General features: G+C 38.9%; 22 non-coding genes across 22 annotated transcripts; all 22 read left to right on the top strand.

Annotated features, from left to right (window-relative positions):
• The first annotated feature begins 3,224 nt into the window (after window positions 1-3,224).
• On the top strand, window positions 3,225-3,297 carry TRNAA-AGC (transfer RNA alanine (anticodon AGC)). The gene has a single exon. It is a non-coding gene; the product is annotated as a tRNA-Ala (tRNA).
• A 2,043-nt stretch (window positions 3,298-5,340) lies between these two features.
• TRNAK-CUU (transfer RNA lysine (anticodon CUU)) lies at window positions 5,341-5,413 on the top strand. Its single transcript has one exon. It is a non-coding gene; the product is annotated as a tRNA-Lys (tRNA).
• Window positions 5,414-6,183: 770 nt separating this feature from the next.
• Window positions 6,184-6,256, top strand: TRNAK-CUU (transfer RNA lysine (anticodon CUU)). The gene has a single exon. It is a non-coding gene; the product is annotated as a tRNA-Lys (tRNA).
• A 345-nt stretch (window positions 6,257-6,601) lies between these two features.
• Window positions 6,602-6,674, top strand: TRNAA-AGC (transfer RNA alanine (anticodon AGC)). The gene has a single exon. It is a non-coding gene; the product is annotated as a tRNA-Ala (tRNA).
• Window positions 6,675-7,027: 353 nt separating this feature from the next.
• Window positions 7,028-7,100, top strand: TRNAK-CUU (transfer RNA lysine (anticodon CUU)). Its single transcript has one exon. It is a non-coding gene; the product is annotated as a tRNA-Lys (tRNA).
• Window positions 7,101-7,870: 770 nt separating this feature from the next.
• Window positions 7,871-7,943, top strand: TRNAK-CUU (transfer RNA lysine (anticodon CUU)). Its single transcript has one exon. It is a non-coding gene; the product is annotated as a tRNA-Lys (tRNA).
• Window positions 7,944-8,289: 346 nt separating this feature from the next.
• TRNAA-AGC (transfer RNA alanine (anticodon AGC)) lies at window positions 8,290-8,362 on the top strand. The gene has a single exon. It is a non-coding gene; the product is annotated as a tRNA-Ala (tRNA).
• Window positions 8,363-8,716: 354 nt separating this feature from the next.
• On the top strand, window positions 8,717-8,789 carry TRNAK-CUU (transfer RNA lysine (anticodon CUU)). Its single transcript has one exon. It is a non-coding gene; the product is annotated as a tRNA-Lys (tRNA).
• A 1,190-nt stretch (window positions 8,790-9,979) lies between these two features.
• Window positions 9,980-10,052, top strand: TRNAA-AGC (transfer RNA alanine (anticodon AGC)). Its single transcript has one exon. It is a non-coding gene; the product is annotated as a tRNA-Ala (tRNA).
• Window positions 10,053-10,405: 353 nt separating this feature from the next.
• On the top strand, window positions 10,406-10,478 carry TRNAK-CUU (transfer RNA lysine (anticodon CUU)). The gene has a single exon. It is a non-coding gene; the product is annotated as a tRNA-Lys (tRNA).
• Window positions 10,479-10,823: 345 nt separating this feature from the next.
• Window positions 10,824-10,896, top strand: TRNAA-AGC (transfer RNA alanine (anticodon AGC)). The gene has a single exon. It is a non-coding gene; the product is annotated as a tRNA-Ala (tRNA).
• Window positions 10,897-11,249: 353 nt separating this feature from the next.
• Window positions 11,250-11,322, top strand: TRNAK-CUU (transfer RNA lysine (anticodon CUU)). The gene has a single exon. It is a non-coding gene; the product is annotated as a tRNA-Lys (tRNA).
• Window positions 11,323-11,667: 345 nt separating this feature from the next.
• TRNAA-AGC (transfer RNA alanine (anticodon AGC)) lies at window positions 11,668-11,740 on the top strand. Its single transcript has one exon. It is a non-coding gene; the product is annotated as a tRNA-Ala (tRNA).
• A 772-nt stretch (window positions 11,741-12,512) lies between these two features.
• TRNAA-AGC (transfer RNA alanine (anticodon AGC)) lies at window positions 12,513-12,585 on the top strand. Its single transcript has one exon. It is a non-coding gene; the product is annotated as a tRNA-Ala (tRNA).
• A 353-nt stretch (window positions 12,586-12,938) lies between these two features.
• TRNAK-CUU (transfer RNA lysine (anticodon CUU)) lies at window positions 12,939-13,011 on the top strand. Its single transcript has one exon. It is a non-coding gene; the product is annotated as a tRNA-Lys (tRNA).
• Window positions 13,012-13,356: 345 nt separating this feature from the next.
• On the top strand, window positions 13,357-13,429 carry TRNAA-AGC (transfer RNA alanine (anticodon AGC)). Its single transcript has one exon. It is a non-coding gene; the product is annotated as a tRNA-Ala (tRNA).
• Window positions 13,430-13,782: 353 nt separating this feature from the next.
• On the top strand, window positions 13,783-13,855 carry TRNAK-CUU (transfer RNA lysine (anticodon CUU)). The gene has a single exon. It is a non-coding gene; the product is annotated as a tRNA-Lys (tRNA).
• Window positions 13,856-14,200: 345 nt separating this feature from the next.
• Window positions 14,201-14,273, top strand: TRNAA-AGC (transfer RNA alanine (anticodon AGC)). The gene has a single exon. It is a non-coding gene; the product is annotated as a tRNA-Ala (tRNA).
• Window positions 14,274-14,626: 353 nt separating this feature from the next.
• Window positions 14,627-14,699, top strand: TRNAK-CUU (transfer RNA lysine (anticodon CUU)). The gene has a single exon. It is a non-coding gene; the product is annotated as a tRNA-Lys (tRNA).
• Window positions 14,700-15,470: 771 nt separating this feature from the next.
• Window positions 15,471-15,543, top strand: TRNAK-CUU (transfer RNA lysine (anticodon CUU)). Its single transcript has one exon. It is a non-coding gene; the product is annotated as a tRNA-Lys (tRNA).
• Window positions 15,544-17,156: 1,613 nt separating this feature from the next.
• Window positions 17,157-17,229, top strand: TRNAK-CUU (transfer RNA lysine (anticodon CUU)). Its single transcript has one exon. It is a non-coding gene; the product is annotated as a tRNA-Lys (tRNA).
• A 1,190-nt stretch (window positions 17,230-18,419) lies between these two features.
• On the top strand, window positions 18,420-18,492 carry TRNAA-AGC (transfer RNA alanine (anticodon AGC)). Its single transcript has one exon. It is a non-coding gene; the product is annotated as a tRNA-Ala (tRNA).
• The last annotated feature ends 508 nt before the right edge of the window (window positions 18,493-19,000 follow it).

Here is a 19,000-nt window from a genome sequence, read left to right on the forward strand (position 1 = left end):
TTTCAAATTTGGTGTCATTATAACAACTAAAGTGGTTTAATCAAAAGTGTTTAGGTATTCTATAGCACGTGAGAGGAATTTGATTTCTTATGCAATCCCAAAATGAAAATTTCACACCTTCCATTTTCATTTCGTCTTATTTTACTTGACATTCTTTCCTCTGAAGGATGTATAAAAGTGAAGTTCCTTGCAAAACAAGAGCAGAGGAATATCCAGAAACGGTTTTCCTTAATAAAAAATGATGAGTCTGCATACCATATTTAAGTGGGAGCCCGGCTAGCTCAGTCGGTAGAGCTATGAGACTCTTAATCTCAGGGTCGTGGGTTCGAGCCCCACGTTGGGCGAAAACGAGTATTTTTTGCTGGATGATTGCATTGGCTCTCATAATATGGTGATTAATCTTGCATTAGACATGCACTAACTCCTAAAAATTGTATCTCCCTTGGTTACTCATTCATGAGAAATGTATCTCCAAGATTAGGTGGGGCCTGAGTCTAGGTTAACATACAGTGATATCACTCCTATTCAAGTACTAAACATGCCAACCTGAAGTGTAAAACATCCCCTAGGTGTAGTTAAGGCATCAGTTAGGAGTGAACTGAACACTCATGTTATGGGCCATTAGACTTAAAATAAAGTGTGGACAGCAGTAACGTTACTTTTGAAATGTGATGCTGAGTGAGCACACAAGGGAATTAGCTCAAATGCTAGAGCGCTCGCTTAGCATGCGAGCGGTAGCGGGATCGATGCCCGCATTCTCCATTCTAAAATTTGCATACATTTTACTTTTTAACTTGTAATTGCCATGGTTGTTGCAGAGTAAGAACAGAAAAGTCACAGATGGCTTTCAAATTTGGTGTCATTATAACAACTAAAGTGGTTTAATCAAAAGTGTTTAGGTATTCTATAGCACGTGAGAGGAATTTGATTTCTTATGCAATCTCAAAATGAAAATTTCACACCTTCCATTTTCATTTCGTCTTATTTTACTTGACATTCTTTCCTCTGAAGGATGTATAAAAGTGAAGTTCCTTGCAAAACAAGAGCAGAGGAATATCCAGAAACGGTTTTCCTTAATAAAAAATGATGAGTCTGCATACCATATTTAAGTGGGAGCCCGGCTAGCTCAGTCGGTAGAGCTATGAGACTCTTAATCTCAGGGTCGTGGGTTCGAGCCCCACGTTGGGCGAAAACGAGTATTTTTTGCTGGATGATTGCATTGGCTCTCATAATATGGTGATTAATCTTGCATTAGACATGCACTAACTCCTAAAAATTGTATCTCCCTTGGTTACTCATTCATGAGAAATGTATCTCCAAGATTAGGTGGGGCCTGAGTCTAGGTTTACATACAGTGATATCACTCCTATTCAAGTACTAAACATGCCAACCTGAAGTGTAAAACATCCCCTAGGTGTAGTTAAGGCATCAGTTAGGAGTGAACTGAACACTCATGTTATGGGCAATTAGACTTAAAATAAAGTGTGGACAGCAGTAACGTTACTTTTGAAATGTGATGCTGAGTGAGCACACAAGGGAATTAGCTCAAATGCTAGAGCGCTCGCTTAGCATGCGAGCGGTAGCGGGATCGATGCCCGCATTCTCCATTCTAAAATTTGCATACATATTACTTTTTAACTTGTAATTGCCATGGTTGTTGCAGAGTAAGAACAGAAAAGTCACAGATGGCTTTCAAATTTGGTGTCATTATAACAACTAAAGTGGTTTAATCAAAAGTGTTTAGGTATTCTATAGCACGTGAGAGGAATTTGATTTCTTATGCAATCTCAAAATGAAAATTTCACACCTTCCATTTTCATTTCGTCTTATTTTACTTGACATTCTTTCCTCTGAAGGATGTATAAAAGTGAAGTTCCTTGCAAAACAAGAGCAGAGGAATATCCAGAAACGGTTTTCCTTAATAAAAAATGATGAGTCTGCATACCATATTTAAGTGGGAGCCCGGCTAGCTCAGTCGGTAGAGCTATGAGACTCTTAATCTCAGGGTCGTGGGTTCGAGCCCCACGTTGGGCGAAAACGAGTATTTTTTGCTGGATGATTGCATTGGCTCTCATAATATGGTGATTAATCTTGCATTAGACATGCACTAACTCCTAAAAATTGTATCTCCCTTGGTTACTCATTCATGAGAAATGTATCTCCAAGATTAGGTGGGGCCTGAGTCTAGGTTAACATACAGTGATATCACTCCTATTCAAGTACTAAACATGCCAACCTGAAGTGTAAAACATCCCCTAGGTGTAGTTAAGGCATCAGTTAGGAGTGAACTGAACACTCATGTTATGGGCAATTAGACTTAAAATAAAGTGTGGACAGCAGTAACGTTACTTTTGAAATGTGATGCTGAGTGAGCACACAGGGGAATTAGCTCAAATGGTAGAGCGCTCGCTTAGCATGCGACAGGTAGCGGGATCGATGCCCGCATTCTCCATTCTAAAACTTGCATATATTTTACTTTTTAACTTGTAATTGCCATGGTTGTTGCAGAGTAAGAACAGAAAAGTCACAGATGGCTTTCAAATTTGGTGTCATTATAACAACTAAAGTGGTTTAATCAAAAGTGTTTAGGTATTCTATAGCACGTGAGAGGAATTTGATTTCTTATGCAATCTCAAAATGAAAATTTCACACCTTCCATTTTCATTTCGTCTTATTTTACTTGACATTCTTTCCTCTGAAGGATGTATAAAAGTGAAGTTCCTTGCAAAACAAGAGCAGAGGAATATCCAGAAACAGTTTTCCTTAATAAAAAATGATGAGTCTGCATACCATATTTAAGTGGGAGCCCGGCTAGCTCAGTCGGTAGAGCTATGAGACTCTTAATCTCAGGGTCGTGGGTTCGAGCCCCACGTTGGGCGAAAACGAGTATTTTTTGCTGGATGATTGCATTGGCTCTCATAATATGGTGATTAATCTTGCATTAGACATGCACTAACTCCTAAAAATTGTATCTCCCTTGGTTACTCATTCATGAGAAATGTATCTCCAAGATTAGGTAGGGCCTGAGTCTAGGTTAACATACAGTGATATCACTCCTATTCAAGTACTAAACATGCCAACCTGAAGTGTAAAACATCCCCTAGGTGTAGTTAAGGCATCAGTTAGGAGTGAACTGAACACTCATGTTATGGGCAATTAGACTTAAAATAAAGTGTGGACAGCAGTAACGTTACTTTTGAAATGTGATGCTGAGTGAGCACACAGGGGAATTAGCTCAAATGGTAGAGCGCTCGCTTAGCATGCGAGAGGTAGCGGGATCGATGCCCGCATTCTCCATTCTAAAATTTGCATACATTTTACTTTTTAACTTGTAATTGCCATGGTTGTTGCAGAGTAAGAACAGAAAAGTCACAGATGGCTTTCAAATTTGGTGTCATTATAACAACTAAAGTGGTTTAATCAAAAGTGTTTAGGTATTCTATAGCACGTGAGAGGAATTTGATTTCTTATGCAATCTCAAAATGAAAATTTCACACCTTCCATTTTCATTTCGTCTTATTTTACTTGACATTCTTTCCTCTGAAGGATGTATAAAAGTGAAGTTCCTTGCAAAACAAGAGCAGAGGAATATCCAGAAACGGTTTTCCTTAATAAAAAATGATGAGTCTGCATACCATATTTAAGTGGGAGCCCGGCTAGCTCAGTCGGTAGAGCTATGAGACTCTTAATCTCAGGGTCGTGGGTTCGAGCCCCACGTTGGGCGAAAACGAGTATTTTTTGCTGGATGATTGCATTGGCTCTCATAATATGGTGATTAATCTTGCATTAGACATGCACTAACTCCTAAAAATTGTATCTCCCTTGGTTACTCATTCATGAGAAATGTATCTCCAAGATTAGGTGGGGCCTGAGTCTAGGTTAACATACAGTGATATCACTCCTATTCAAGTACTAAACATGCCAACCTGAAGTGTAAAACATCCCCTAGGTGTAGTTAAGGCATCAGTTAGGAGTGAACTGAACACTCTTGTTATGGGCAATTAGACTTAAAATAAAGTGTGGACAGCAGTAACGTTACTTTTGAAATGTGATGCTGAGTGAGCACACAGGGGAATTAGCTCAAATGGTAGAGCGCTCGCTTAGCATGCGACAGGTAGCGGGATCGATGCCCGCATTCTCCATTCTAAAATTTGCATACATTTTACTTTTTAACTTGTAATTGCCATGGTTGTTGCAGAGTAAGAACAGAAAAGTCACAGATGGCTTTCAAATTTGGTGTCATTATAACAACTAAAGTGGTTTAATCAAAAGTGTTTAGGTATTCTATAGCACGTGAGAGGAATTTGATTTCTTATGCAATCTCAAAATGAAAATTTCACACCTTCCATTTTCATTTCGTCTTATTTTACTTGACATTCTTTCCTCTGAAGGATGTATAAAAGTGAAGTTCCTTGCAAAACAAGAGCAGAGGAATATCCAGAAACGGTTTTCCTTAATAAAAAATGATGAGTCTGCATACCATATTTAAGTGGGAGCCCGGCTAGCTCAGTCGGTAGAGCTATGAGACTCTTAATCTCAGGGTCGTGGGTTCGAGCCCCACGTTGGGCGAAAACGAGTATTTTTTGCTGGATGATTGCATTGGCTCTCATAATATGGTGATTAATCTTGCATTAGACATGCACTAACTCCTAAAAATTGTATCTCCCTTGGTTACTCATTCATGAGAAATGTATCTCCAAGATTAGGTAGGGCCTGAGTCTAGGTTAACATACAGTGATATCACTCCTATTCAAGTACTAAACATGCCAACCTGAAGTGTAAAACATCCCCTAGGTGTAGTTAAGGCATCAGTTAGGAGTGAACTGAACACTCATGTTATGGGCAATTAGACTTAAAATAAAGTGTGGACAGCAGTAACGTTACTTTTGAAATGTGATGCTGAGTGAGCACACAGGGGAATTAGCTCAAATGGTAGAGCGCTCGCTTAGCATGCGAGAGGTAGCGGGATCGATGGCCGCATTCTCCATTCTAAAATTTGCATACATTTTACTTTTTAACTTGTAATTGCCATGGTTGTTGCAGAGTAAGAACAGAAAAGTCACAGATGGCTTTCAAATTTGGTGTCATTATAACAACTAAAGTGGTTTAATCAAAAGTGTTTAGGTATTCTATAGCACGTGAGAGGAATTTGATTTCTTATGCAATCTCAAAATGAAAATTTCACACCTTCCATTTTCATTTCGTCTTATTTTACTTGACATTCTTTCCTCTGAAGGATGTATAAAAGTGAAGTTCCTTGCAAAACAAGAGCAGAGGAATATCCAGAAACAGTTTTCCTTAATAAAAAATGATGAGTCTGCATACCATATTTAAGTGGGAGCCCGGCTAGCTCAGTCGGTAGAGCATGAGACTCTTAATCTCAGGGTCGTGGGTTCGAGCCCCACGTTGGGCGAAAACGAGTATTTTTTGCTGGATGATAGCATTGGCTCTCATAATATGGTGATTAATCTTGCATTAGACATGCACTAACTCCTAAAAATTGTATCTCCCTTGGTTACTCATTCATGAGAAATGTATCTCCAAGATTAGGTAGGGCTTGAGTCTAGGTTAACATACAGTGATATCACTCCTATTCAAGTACTAAACATGCCAACCTGAAGTGTAAAACATCCCCTAGGTGTAGTTAAGGCATCAGTTAGGAGTGAACTGAACACTCATGTTATGGGCAATTAGACTTAAAATAAAGTGTGGACAGCAGTAACGTTACTTTTGAAATGTGATGCTGAGTGAGCACACAGGGGAATTAGCTCAAATGGTAGAGCGCTCGCTTAGCATGTGAGAGGTAGCGGGATCGATGCCCGCATTCTCCATTCTAAAATTTGCATACATTTTACTTTTTAACTTGTAATTGCCATGGTTGTTGCAGAGTAAGAACAGAAAAGTCACAGATGGCTTTCAAATTTGGTGTCATTATAACAACTAAAGTGGTTTAATCAAAAGTGTTTAGGTATTCTATAGCACGTGAGAGGAATTTGATTTCTTATGCAATCTCAAAATGAAAATTTCCCAACTTCCTTTTTCATTTCGTCTTATTTTACTTGACATTCTTTCCTCTGAAGGATGAATAAAAGTGAAGTTCCTTGCAAACAAGAGCAGAGGAATATCCAGAAACAGTTTTCCTTAATAAAAAATGATGAGTCTGCATACCATATTTAAGTGGGAGCCCGGCTAGCTCAGTCGGTAGAGCATGAGACTCTTAATCTCAGGGTCGTGGGTTCGAGCCCCACGTTGGGCGAAAACGAGTATTTTTTGCTGGATGATTGCATTGGCTCTCATAATATGGTGATTAATCTTGCATTAGACATGCACTAACTCCTAAAAATTGTATCTCCCTTGGTTACTCATTCATGAGAAATGTATCTCCAAGATTAGGTAGGGCCTGAGTCTAGGTTAACATACAGTGATATCACTCCTATTCAAGTACTAAACATGCCAACCTGAAGTGTAAAACATCCCCTAGGTGTAGTTAAGGCATCAGTTAGGAGTGAACTGAACACTCATGTTATGGGCAATTAGACTTAAAATAAAGTGTGGACAGCAGTAACGTTACTTTTGAAATGTGATGCTGAGTGAGCACACAGGGGAATTAGCTCAAATGGTAGAGCGCTCGCTTAGCATGCGAGAGGTAGCGGGATCGATGCCCGCATTCTCCATTCTAAAATTTGCATACATTTTACTTTTTAACTTGTAATTGCCATGGTTGTTGCAGAGTAAGAACAGAAAAGTCACAGATGGCTTTCAAATTTGGTGTCATTATAACAACTAAAGTGGTTTAATCAAAAGTGTTTAGGTATTCTATAGCACGTGAGAGGAATTTGATTTCTTATGCAATCTCAAAATGAAAATTTCACACCTTCCATTTTCATTTCGTCTTATTTTACTTGACATTCTTTCCTCTGAAGGATGTATAAAAGTGAAGTTCCTTGCAAAACAAGAGCAGAGGAATATCCAGAAACAGTTTTCCTTAATAAAAAATGATGAGTCTGCATACCATATTTAAGTGGGAGCCCGGCTAGCTCAGTCGGTAGAGCATGAGACTCTTAATCTCAGGGTCGTGGGTTCGAGCCCCACGTTGGGCGAAAACGAGTATTTTTTGCTGGATGATAGCATTGGCTCTCATAATATGGTGATTAATCTTGCATTAGACATGCACTAACTCCTAAAAATTGTATCTCCCTTGGTTACTCATTCATGAGAAATGTATCTCCAAGATTAGGTAGGGCTTGAGTCTAGGTTAACATACAGTGATATCACTCCTATTCAAGTACTAAACATGCCAACCTGAAGTGTAAAACATCCCCTAGGTGTAGTTAAGGCATCAGTTAGGAGTGAACTGAACACTCATGTTATGGGCAATTAGACTTAAAATAAAGTGTGGACAGCAGTAACGTTACTTTTGAAATGTGATGCTGAGTGAGCACACAGGGGAATTAGCTCAAATGGTAGAGCGCTCGCTTAGCATGTGAGAGGTAGCGGGATCGATGCCCGCATTCTCCATTCTAAAATTTGCATACATTTTACTTTTTAACTTGTAATTGCCATGGTTGTTGCAGAGTAAGAACAGAAAAGTCACAGATGGCTTTCAAATTTGGTGTCATTATAACAACTAAAGTGGTTTAATCAAAAGTGTTTAGGTATTCTATAGCACGTGAGAGGAATTTGATTTCTTATGCAATCTCAAAATGAAAATTTCCCAACTTCCTTTTTCATTTCGTCTTATTTTACTTGACATTCTTTCCTCTGAAGGATGAATAAAAGTGAAGTTCCTTGCAAACAAGAGCAGAGGAATATCCAGAAACAGTTTTCCTTAATAAAAAATGATGAGTCTGCATACCATATTTAAGTGGGAGCCCGGCTAGCTCAGTCGGTAGAGCATGAGACTCTTAATCTCAGGGTCGTGGGTTCGAGCCCCACGTTGGGCGAAAATAAGTATTTTTTTGCTGGATGATTGCATTGGCTCTCATAATATGGTGATTAATCTTGCATTAGACATGCACTAACTCCTAAAAATTGTATCTCCCTTGGTTACTCATTCATGAGAAATGTATCTCCAAGATTAGGTAGGGCCTGAGTCTAGGTTAACATACAGTGATATCACTCCTATTCAAGTACTAAACATGCCAACCTGAAGTGTAAAACATCCCCTAGGTGTAGTTAAGGCATCAGTTAGGAGTGAACTGAACACTCATGTTATGGGCAATTAGACTTAAAATAAAGTGTGGACAGCAGTAACGTTACTTTTGAAATGTGATGCTGAGTGAGCACACAGGGGAGTTAGCTCAAATGGTAGAGCGCTCGCTTAGCATGCGAGAGGTAGCGGGATCGATGCCCGCATTCTCCATTCTAAAATTTGCATACATTTTACTTTTTAACTTGTAATTGCCATGGTTGTTGCAGAGTAAGAACAGAAAAGTCACAGATGGCTTTCACATTTGGTGTCATTATAACAACTAAAGTGGTTTAATCAAAAGTGTTTAGGTATTCTATAGCACTTGAGAGGAATTTGATTTCTTATGCAATCTCAAAATGAAAATTTCACACCTTCCATTTTCATTTCGTCTTATTTTACTTGACATTCTTTCCTCTGAAGGATGTATAAAAGTGAAGTTCCTTGCAAAACAAGAGCAGAGGAATATCCAGAAACGGTTTTCCTTAATAAAAAAATGATGAGTCTGCATACCATATTTAAGTGGGAGCCCGGCTAGCTCAGTCGGTAGAGCATGAGACTCTTAATCTCAGGGTCGTGGGTTCGAGCCCCACGTTGGGCGAAAACGAGTATTTTTTGCTGGATGATTGCATTGGCTCTCATAATATGGTGATTAATCTTGCATTAGACATGCACTAACTCCTAAAAATTGTATCTCCCTTGGTTACTCATTCATGAGAAATGTATCTCCAAGATTAGGTAGGGCCTGAGTCTAGGTTAACATACAGTGATATCACTCCTATTCAAGTACTAAACATGCCAACCTGAAGTGTAAAACATCCCCTAGGTGTAGTTAAGGCATCAGTTAGGAGTGAACTGAACACTCATGTTATGGGCCATTAGACTTAAAATAAAGTGTGGACAGCAGTAACGTTACTTTTGAAATGTGATGCTGAGTGAGCACACAAGGGAATTAGCTCAAATGCTAGAGCGCTCGCTTAGCATGCGAGCGGTAGCGGGATCGATGCCCGCATTCTCCATTCTAAAATTTGCATACATTTTACTTTTTAACTTGTAATTGCCATGGTTGTTGCAGAGTAAGAACAGAAAAGTCACAGATGGCTTTCAAATTTGGTGTCATTATAACAACTAAAGTGGTTTAATCAAAAGTGTTTAGGTATTCTATAGCACGTGAGAGGAATTTGATTTCTTATGCAATCTCAAAATGAAAATTTCACACCTTCCATTTTCATTTCGTCTTATTTTACTTGACATTCTTTCCTCTGAAGGATGTATAAAAGTGAAGTTCCTTGCAAAACAAGAGCAGAGGAATATCCAGAAACGGTTTTCCTTAATAAAAAATGATGAGTCTGCATACCATATTTAAGTGGGAGCCCGGCTAGCTCAGTCGGTAGAGCTATGAGACTCTTAATCTCAGGGTCGTGGGTTCGAGCCCCACGTTGGGCGAAAACGAGTATTTTTTGCTGGATGATTGCATTGGCTCTCATAATATGGTGATTAATCTTGCATTAGACATGCACTAACTCCTAAAAATTGTATCTCCCTTGGTTACTCATTCATGAGAAATGTATCTCCAAGATTAGGTAGGGCCTGAGTCTAGGTTAACATACAGTGATATCACTCCTATTCAAGTACTAAACATGCCAACCTGAAGTGTAAAACATCCCCTAGGTGTAGTTAAGGCATCAGTTAGGAGTGAACTGAACACTCATGTTATGGGCAATTAGACTTAAAATAAAGTGTGGACAGCAGTAACGTTACTTTTGAAATGTGATGCTGAGTGAGCACACAGGGGAATTAGCTCAAATGGTAGAGCGCTCGCTTAGCATGCGAGAGGTAGCGGGATCGATGCCCGCATTCTCCATTCTAAAATTTGCATACATTTTACTTTTTAACTTGTAATTGCCATGGTTGTTGCAGAGTAAGAACAGAAAAGTCACAGATGGCTTTCAAATTTGGTGTCATTATAACAACTAAAGTGGTTTAATCAAAAGTGTTTAGGTATTCTATAGCACGTGAGAGGAATTTGATTTCTTATGCAATCTCAAAATGAAAATTTCACACCTTCCATTTTCATTTCGTCTTATTTTACTTGACATTCTTTCCTCTGAAGGATGTATAAAAGTGAAGTTCCTTGCAAAACAAGAGCAGAGGAATATCCAGAAACGGTTTTCCTTAATAAAAAATGATGAGTCTGCATACCATGTTTAAGTGGGAGCCCGGCTAGCTCAGTCGGTAGAGCATGAGACTCTTAATCTCAGGGTCGTGGGTTCGAGCCCCACGTTGGGCGAAAACAAGTATTTTTTGCTGGATGATTGCATTGGCTCTCATAATATGGTGATTAATCTTGCATTAGACATGCACTAACTCCTAAAAATTGTATCTCCCTTGGTTACTCATTCATGAGAAATGTATCTCCAAGATTAGGTAGGGCCTGAGTCTAGGTTAACATACAGTGATATCACTCCTATTCAAGTACTAAACATGCCAACCTGAAGTGTAAAACATCCCCTAGGTGTAGTTAGGGCATCAGTTAGGAGTGAACTGAACACTCATGTTATGGGCAATTAGACTTAAAATAAAGTGTGGACAGCAGGAACGTTACTTTTGAAATGTGATGCTGAGTGAGCACACAGGGGAATTAGCTCAAATGGTAGAGCGCTCGCTTAGCATGCGAGAGGTAGCGGGATCGATGCCCGCATTCTCCATTCTAAAATTTGCATACATTGTACTTTTTAACTTGTAATTGCCATGGTTGTTGCAGAGTAAGAACAAAAAAGTCACAGATGGCTTTCAAATTTGGTGTCATTATAACAACTAAAGTGGTTTAATCAAAAGTGTTTAGGTATTCTATAGCACGTGAGAGGAATTTGATTTCTTATGCAATCTCAAAATGAAAATTTCACACCTTCCATTTTCATTTCGTCTTATTTTACTTGACATTCTTTCCTCTGAAGGATGTATAAAAGTGAAGTTCCTTGCAAAACAAGAGCAGAGGAATATCCAGAAACAGTTTTCCTTAATAAAAAATGATGAGTCTGCATACCATATGTAAGTGGGAGCCCGGCTAGCTCAGTCGGTAGAGCATGAGACTCTTAATCTCAGGGTCGTGGGTTCGAGCCCCACGTTGGGCGAAAACGAGTATTTTTTGCTGGATGATTGCATTGGCTCTCATAATATGGTGATTAATCTTGCATTAGACATGCACTAACTCCTAAAAATTGTATCTCCCTTGGTTACTCATTCATGAGAAATGTATCTCCAAGATTAGGTAGGGCCTGAGTCTAGGTTAACATACAGTGATATCACTCCTATTCAAGTACTAAACATGCCAACCTGAAGTGTAAAACATCCCCTAGGTGTAGTTAAGGCATCAGTTAGGAGTGAACTGAACACTCATGTTATGGGCAATTATCCTTAAAATAAAGTGTGGACAGCAGTAACGTTACTTTTGAAATGTGATGCTGAGTGAACACACAGGGGAATTAGCTCAAATGGTAGAGCGCTCGCTTAGCATGCGAGAGGTAGCGGGATCGATGCCCGCATTCTCCATTCTAAAATTTGCATACATTTTACTTTTTAACTTGTAATTGCCATGGTTGTTGCAGAGTAAGAACAGAAAAGTCACAGATGGCTTTCAAATTTGGTGTCATTATAACAACTAAAGTGGTTTAATCAAAAGTGTTTAGGTATTCTATAGCACGTGAGAGGAATTTGATTTCTTATGCAATCTCAAAATGAAAATTTCACACCTTCCATTTTCATTTCGTCTTATTTTACTTGACATTCTTTCCTCTGAAGGATGTATAAAAGTGAAGTTCCTTGCAAAACAAGAGCAGAGGAATATCCAGAAACGGTTTTCCTTAATAAAAAATGATGAGTCTGCATACCATATTTAAGTGGGAGCCCGGCTAGCTCAGTCGGTAGAGCTATGAGACTCTTAATCTCAGGGTCGTGGGTTCGAGCCCCACGTTGGGCGAAAACGAGTATTTTTTGCTGGATGATTGCATTGGCTCTCATAATATGGTGATTAATCTTGCATTAGACATGCACTAACTCCTAAAAATTGTATCTCCCTTGGTTACTCATTCATGAGAAATGTATCTCCAAGATTAGGTAGGGCCTGAGTCTAGGTTAACATACAGTGATATCACTCCTATTCAAGTACTAAACATGCCAACCTGAAGTGTAAAACATCCCCTAGGTGTAGTTAAGGCATCAGTTAGGAGTGAACTGAACACTCATGTTATGGGCAATTAGACTTAAAATAAAGTGTGGACAGCAGTAACGTTACTTTTGAAATGTGATGCTGAGTGAGCACACAGGGGAATTAGCTCAAATGGTAGAGCGCTCGCTTAGCATGCGAGAGGTAGCGGGATCGATGCCCGCATTCTCCATTCTAAAATTTGCATACATTTTACTTTTTAACTTGTAATTGCCATGGTTGTTGCAGAGTAAGAACAGAAAAGTCACAGATGGCTTTCAAATTTGGTGTCATTATAACAACTAAAGTGGTTTAATCAAAAGTGTTTAGGTATTCTATAGCACGTGAGAGGAATTTGATTTCTTATGCAATCTCAAAATGAAAATTTCACACCTTCCATTTTCATTTCGTCTTATTTTACTTGACATTCTTTCCTCTGAAGGATGTATAAAAGTGAAGTTCCTTGCAAAACAAGAGCAGAGGAATATCCAGAAACGGTTTTCCTTAATAAAAAATGATGAGTCTGCATACCATGTTTAAGTGGGAGCCCGGCTAGCTCAGTCGGTAGAGCATGAGACTCTTAATCTCAGGGTCGTGGGTTCGAGCCCCACGTTGGGCGAAAACAAGTATTTTTTGCTGGATGATTGCATTGGCTCTCATAATATGGTGATTAATCTTGCATTAGACATGCACTAACTCCTAAAAATTGTATCTCCCTTGGTTACTCATTCATGAGAAATGTATCTCCAAGATTAGGTAGGGCCTGAGTCTAGGTTAACATACAGTGATATCACTCCTATTCAAGTACTAAACATGCCAACCTGAAGTGTAAAACATCCCCTAGGTGTAGTTAGGGCATCAGTTAGGAGTGAACTGAACACTCATGTTATGGGCAATTAGACTTAAAATAAAGTGTGGACAGCAGGAACGTTACTTTTGAAATGTGATGCTGAGTGAGCACACAGGGGAATTAGCTCAAATGGTAGAGCGCTCGCTTAGCATGCGAGAGGTAGCGGGATCGATGCCCGCATTCTCCATTCTAAAATTTGCATACATTGTACTTTTTAACTTGTAATTGCCATGGTTGTTGCAGAGTAAGAACAAAAAAGTCACAGATGGCTTTCAAATTTGGTGTCATTATAACAACTAAAGTGGTTTAATCAAAAGTGTTTAGGTATTCTATAGCACGTGAGAGGAATTTGATTTCTTATGCAATCTCAAAATGAAAATTTCACACCTTCCATTTTCATTTCGTCTTATTTTACTTGACATTCTTTCCTCTGAAGGATGTATAAAAGTGAAGTTCCTTGCAAAACAAGAGCAGAGGAATATCCAGAAACAGTTTTCCTTAATAAAAAATGATGAGTCTGCATACCATATGTAAGTGGGAGCCCGGCTAGCTCAGTCGGTAGAGCATGAGACTCTTAATCTCAGGGTCGTGGGTTCGAGCCCCACGTTGGGCGAAAACGAGTATTTTTTGCTGGATGATTGCATTGGCTCTCATAATATGGTGATTAATCTTGCATTAGACATGCACTAACTCCTAAAAATTGTATCTCCCTTGGTTACTCATTCATGAGAAATGTATCTCCAAGATTAGGTAGGGCCTGAGTCTAGATTAACATACAGTGATATCACTCCTATTCAAGTACTAAACATGCCAACCTGAAGTGTAAAACATCCCCTAGGTGTAGTTAAGGCATCAGTTAGGAGTGAACTGAACACTCATGTTATGGGCAATTATCCTTAAAATAAAGTGTGGACAGCAGTAACGTTACTTTTGAAATGTGATGCTGAGTGAACACACAGGGGAATTAGCTCAAATGGTAGAGCGCTCGCTTAGCATGCGAGAGGTAGCGGGATCGATGCCCGCATTCTCCATTCTAAAATTTGCATACATTTTACTTTTTAACTTGTAATTGCCATGGTTGTTGCAGAGTAAGAACAGAAAAGTCACAGATGGCTTTCAAATTTGGTGTCATTATAACAACTAAAGTGGTTTAATCAAAAGTGTTTAGGTATTCTATAGCACGTGAGAGGAATTTGATTTCTTATGCAATCTCAAAATGAAAATTTCACACCTTCCATTTTCATTTCGTCTTATTTTACTTGACATTCTTTCCTCTGAAGGATGTATAAAAGTGAAGTTCCTTGCAAAACAAGAGCAGAGGAATATCCAGAAACGGTTTTCCTTAATAAAAAATGATGAGTCTGCATTCCATATTTAAGTGGGAGCCCGGCTAGCTCAGTCGGTAGAGCATGAGACTCTTAATCTCAGGGTCGTGGGTTCGAGCCCCACGTTGGGCGAAAATGAGTATTTTTTGCTGGATGATTGCATTGGCTCTCATAATATGGTGATTAATCTTGCATTAGACATGCACTAACTCCTAAAAATTGTATCTCCCTTGGTTACTCATTCATGAGAAATGTATCTCCAAGATTAGGTAGGGCCTGAGTCTAGGTTAACATACAGTGATATCACTCCTATCCAAGTACTAAACATGCCAACCTGAAGTGTAAAACATCCCCTAGGTGTAGTTAAGGCATCAGTTAGGAGTGAACTGAACACTCATGTTATGGGCAATTAGACTTAAAATAAAGTGTGGACAGCAGTAACGTTACTTTTGAAATGTGATGCTGAGTGAGCACACATGGGAATTAGCTCAAATGGTAGAGCGCTCGTTTAGCATGCGAGAGGTAGCGGGATCGATGCCCGCATTCTCCATTCTAAAATTTGTATACATTTTACTTTTTAACTTGTAATTGCCATGGTTGTTGCAGAGTAAGAACAGAAAAGTCACAGATGGCTTTCAAATTTGGTGTCATTATAACAACTAAAGTGGTTTAATCAAAAGTGTTTAGGTATTCTATAGCACGTGAGAGGAATTTGATTTCTTATGCAATCTCAAAATGAAAATTTCACACCTTCCATTTTCATTTCGTCTTATTTTACTTGACATTCTTTCCTCTGAAGGATGTATAAAAGTGAAGTTCCTTGCAAAACAAGAGCAGAGGAATATCCAGAAACGGTTTTCCTTAATAAAAAATGATGAGTCTGCATACCATATTTAAGTGGGAGCCCGGCTAGCTCAGTCGGTAGAGCATGAGACTCTTAATCTCAGGGTCGTGGGTTCGAGCCCCACGTTGGGCAAAAACGAGTATTTTTTGCTGGATGATAGCATTGGCTCTCATAATATGGTGATTAATCTTGCATTAGACATGCACTAACTCCTAAAAATTGTATCTCCCTTGGTTACTCATTCATGAGAAATGTATCTCCAAGATTAGGTAGGGCTTGAGTCTAGGTTAACATACAGTGATATCACTCCTATTCAAGTACTAAACATGCCAACCTGAAGTGTAAAACATCCCCTAGGTGTAGTTAAGGCATCAGTTAGGAGTGAACTGAAAACTCATGTTATGGGCAATTAGACTTAAAATAAAGTGTGAACAGCAGTAACGTTACTTTTGAAATGTGATGCTGAGTGAGCACGCAGGGGAATTAGCTCAAATGGTAGGGCGCTCGCTTAGCATGCGAGAGGTAGCGGGATCGATGACCGCGTTCTCCATTCTAAAATTTGCATAAATTTTACATTTTAACTTGTAATTGCCATGGTTGTTGCAGAGTAAGAACAGAAAAATCACAGATGGCTTTCAAATTTGGTGTCATTATAACAACTAAAGTGGTTTAATCAAAAGTGTTTAGGTATTCTATAGCACGTGAGAGGAATTTGATTTCTTATGCAATCTCAAAATGAAAATTTCCCAACTTCCTTTTTCATTTCGTCTTATTTTACTTGACATTCTTTCCTCTGAAGGATGAATAAAAGTGAAGTTCCTTGCAAACAAGAGCAGAGGAATTTCCAGAAAAGGTTTTCCTTAATAAAAAATGATGAGTCTGCATACCATATTGAAGTGGGAGCCCGGCTAGCTCAGTCGGTAGAGCATAAGACTCTTAATCTCATGGTCGTGGGTTCGAGCCCTAGTTGTGCGAAAACAAGCATTTTTTGCTGGATTATTGCATTGGCTCGCATAATATGGTGATTAATCTTGCATTAGACATGCACTAACTCCTAAAAATTGTATCTCCCTTGGTTACTCATTCATGAGAAATGTATCTCCAAGATTAGGTAGGGCCTGAGTCTAGGTTAACATACAGTGATATCACTCCTATTCAAGTACTAAACATGCCAACCTGAAGTGTAAAACATCCCCTAGGTGTAGTTAAGGCATCAGTTAGGAGTGAACTGAACACTCATGTTATGGGCAATTAGACTTAAAATAAAGTGTGGACAGCAGTAACGTTACTTTTGAAATGTGATGCTGAGTGAGCACACAGGGGAATTAGCTCAAATGGTAGAGCGCTCTCTTAGCATGTGAGAGGTAGCGGGATCGATGCCCGCATTCTCCATTCTAAAATTTTCATACATTTTACTTTTTAACTTGTAATTGCCATGGTTGTTGCAGAGTAAGAACAGAAAAGTCACAGATGGCTTTCAAATTTGGTGTCATTATAACAACTAAAGTGGTTTAATCAAAAGTGTTTAGGTATTCTATAGCACGTGAGAGGAATTTGATTTCTTATGCAATCTCAAAATGAAAATTTCACACCTTCCATTTTCATTTCGTCTTATTTTACTTGACATTCTTTCCTCTGAAGGATGTATAAAAGTGAAGTTCCTTGCAAAACAAGAGCAGAGGAATATCCAGAAACAGTTTTCCTTAATAAAAAATGATGAGTCTGCATACCATATTTAAGTGGGAGCCCGGCTAGCTCAGTCGGTAGAGCATGAGACTCTTAATCTCAGGGTCGTGGGTTCGAGCCCCACGTTGGGCGAAAATAAGTATTTTTTTGCTGGATGATTGCATTGGCTCTCATAATATGGTGATTAATCTTGCATTAGACATGCACTAACTCCTAAAAATTGTATCTCCCTTGGTTACTCATTCATGAGAAATGTATCTCCAAGATTAGGTAGGGCCTGAGTCTAGGTTAACATACAGTGATATCAGTCCTATTCAAGTACTAAACATGCCAACCTGAAGTGTAAAACATCCCCTAGGTGTAGTTAAGGCATCAGTTAGGAGTGAACTGAACACTCATGTTATGGGCAATTAGACTTAAAATAAAGTGTGGACAGCAGTAACGTTACTTTTGAAATGTGATGCTGAGTGAGCACACAGGGGAGTTAGCTCAAATGGTAGAGCGATCGCTTAGCATGCGAGAGGTAGCGGGATCGATGCCAGCATTCTCCATTCTAAAATTTGCATACATTTTACTTTTTAACTTGTAATTGCCATGGTTGTTGCAGAGTAAGAACAGAAAAGTCACAGATGGCTTTCAAATTTGGTGTCATTATAACAACTAAAGTGGTTTAATCAAAAGTGTTTAGGTATTCTATAGCACGTGAGAGGAATTTGATTTCTTATGCAATCTCAAAATGAAAATTTCACACCTTCCATTTTCATTTCGTCTTATTTTACTTGACATTCTTTCCTCTGAAGGATGTATAAAAGTGAAATTCCTTGCAAAACAAGAGCAGAGGAATATCCAGAAACAGTTTTCCTTAATAAAAAATGATGAGTCTGCATACCATATGTAAGTGGGAGCCCGGCTAGCTCAGTCGGTAGAGCATGAGACTCTTAATCTCAGGGTTGTGGGTTCGAGCCCCACGTTGGGCGAAAATAAGTATTTTTTGCTGGATGATAGCATTGGCTCTCATAATATGGTGATTAATCTTGCATTAGACATGCACTAACTCCTAAAAATTGTATCTCCCTTGGTTACTCATTCATGAGAAATGTATCTCCAAGATTAGGTAGGGCCTGAGTCTAGGTTAACATACAGTGATATCACTCCTATTCAAGTACTAAACATGCCAACCTGAAGTGTAAAACATCCCCTAGGTGTAGTTAAGGCATCAGTTAGGAGTGAACTGAACACTCATGTTATGGGCAATTAGACTTAAAATAAAGTGTGGACAGCAGTAACGTTACTTTTGAAATGTGATGCTGAGTGAGCACACAGGGGAATTAGCTCAAATGGTAGAGCGCTCGCTTAGCATGCGAGAGGTAGCGGGATCGATGCCCGCATTCTCCATTCTAAAATTTGCATACTTTTTAACTTGTAATTGCCATGGTTGTTGCAGAGTAAGAACAGAAAAGTCACAGATGGCTTTCAAATTTGGTGTCATTATAACAACTAAAGTGGTTTAATCAAAAGTGTTTAGGTATTCTATAGCACGTGAGAGGAATTTGATTTCTTATGCAATCTCAAAATGAAAATTTCACACCTTCCATTTTCATTTCGTCTTATTTTACTTGACATTCTTTCCTCTGAAGGATGTATAAAAGTGAAGTTCCTTGCAAAACAAGAGCAGAGGAATATCCAGAAACAGTTTTCCTTAATAAAAAATGATGAGTCTGCAGAACATATTTAAGTGGGAGCCCGGCTAGCTCAGTCGGTAGATCAGACTCTTAATCTCAGGGTCGTGGGTTCGAGCCCCACGTTGGGCGAAAACGAGTATTTTTTGCTGGATGATTGCATTGGCTCTCATAATATGGTGATTAATCTTGCATTAGACATGCACTAACTCCTAAAAATTGTA

This window comes from Triturus cristatus, chromosome 4_1 (assembly GCF_964204655.1).
Source record: "Triturus cristatus chromosome 4_1, aTriCri1.1, whole genome shotgun sequence".
NCBI lineage: Eukaryota > Metazoa > Chordata > Amphibia > Caudata > Salamandridae > Triturus > Triturus cristatus.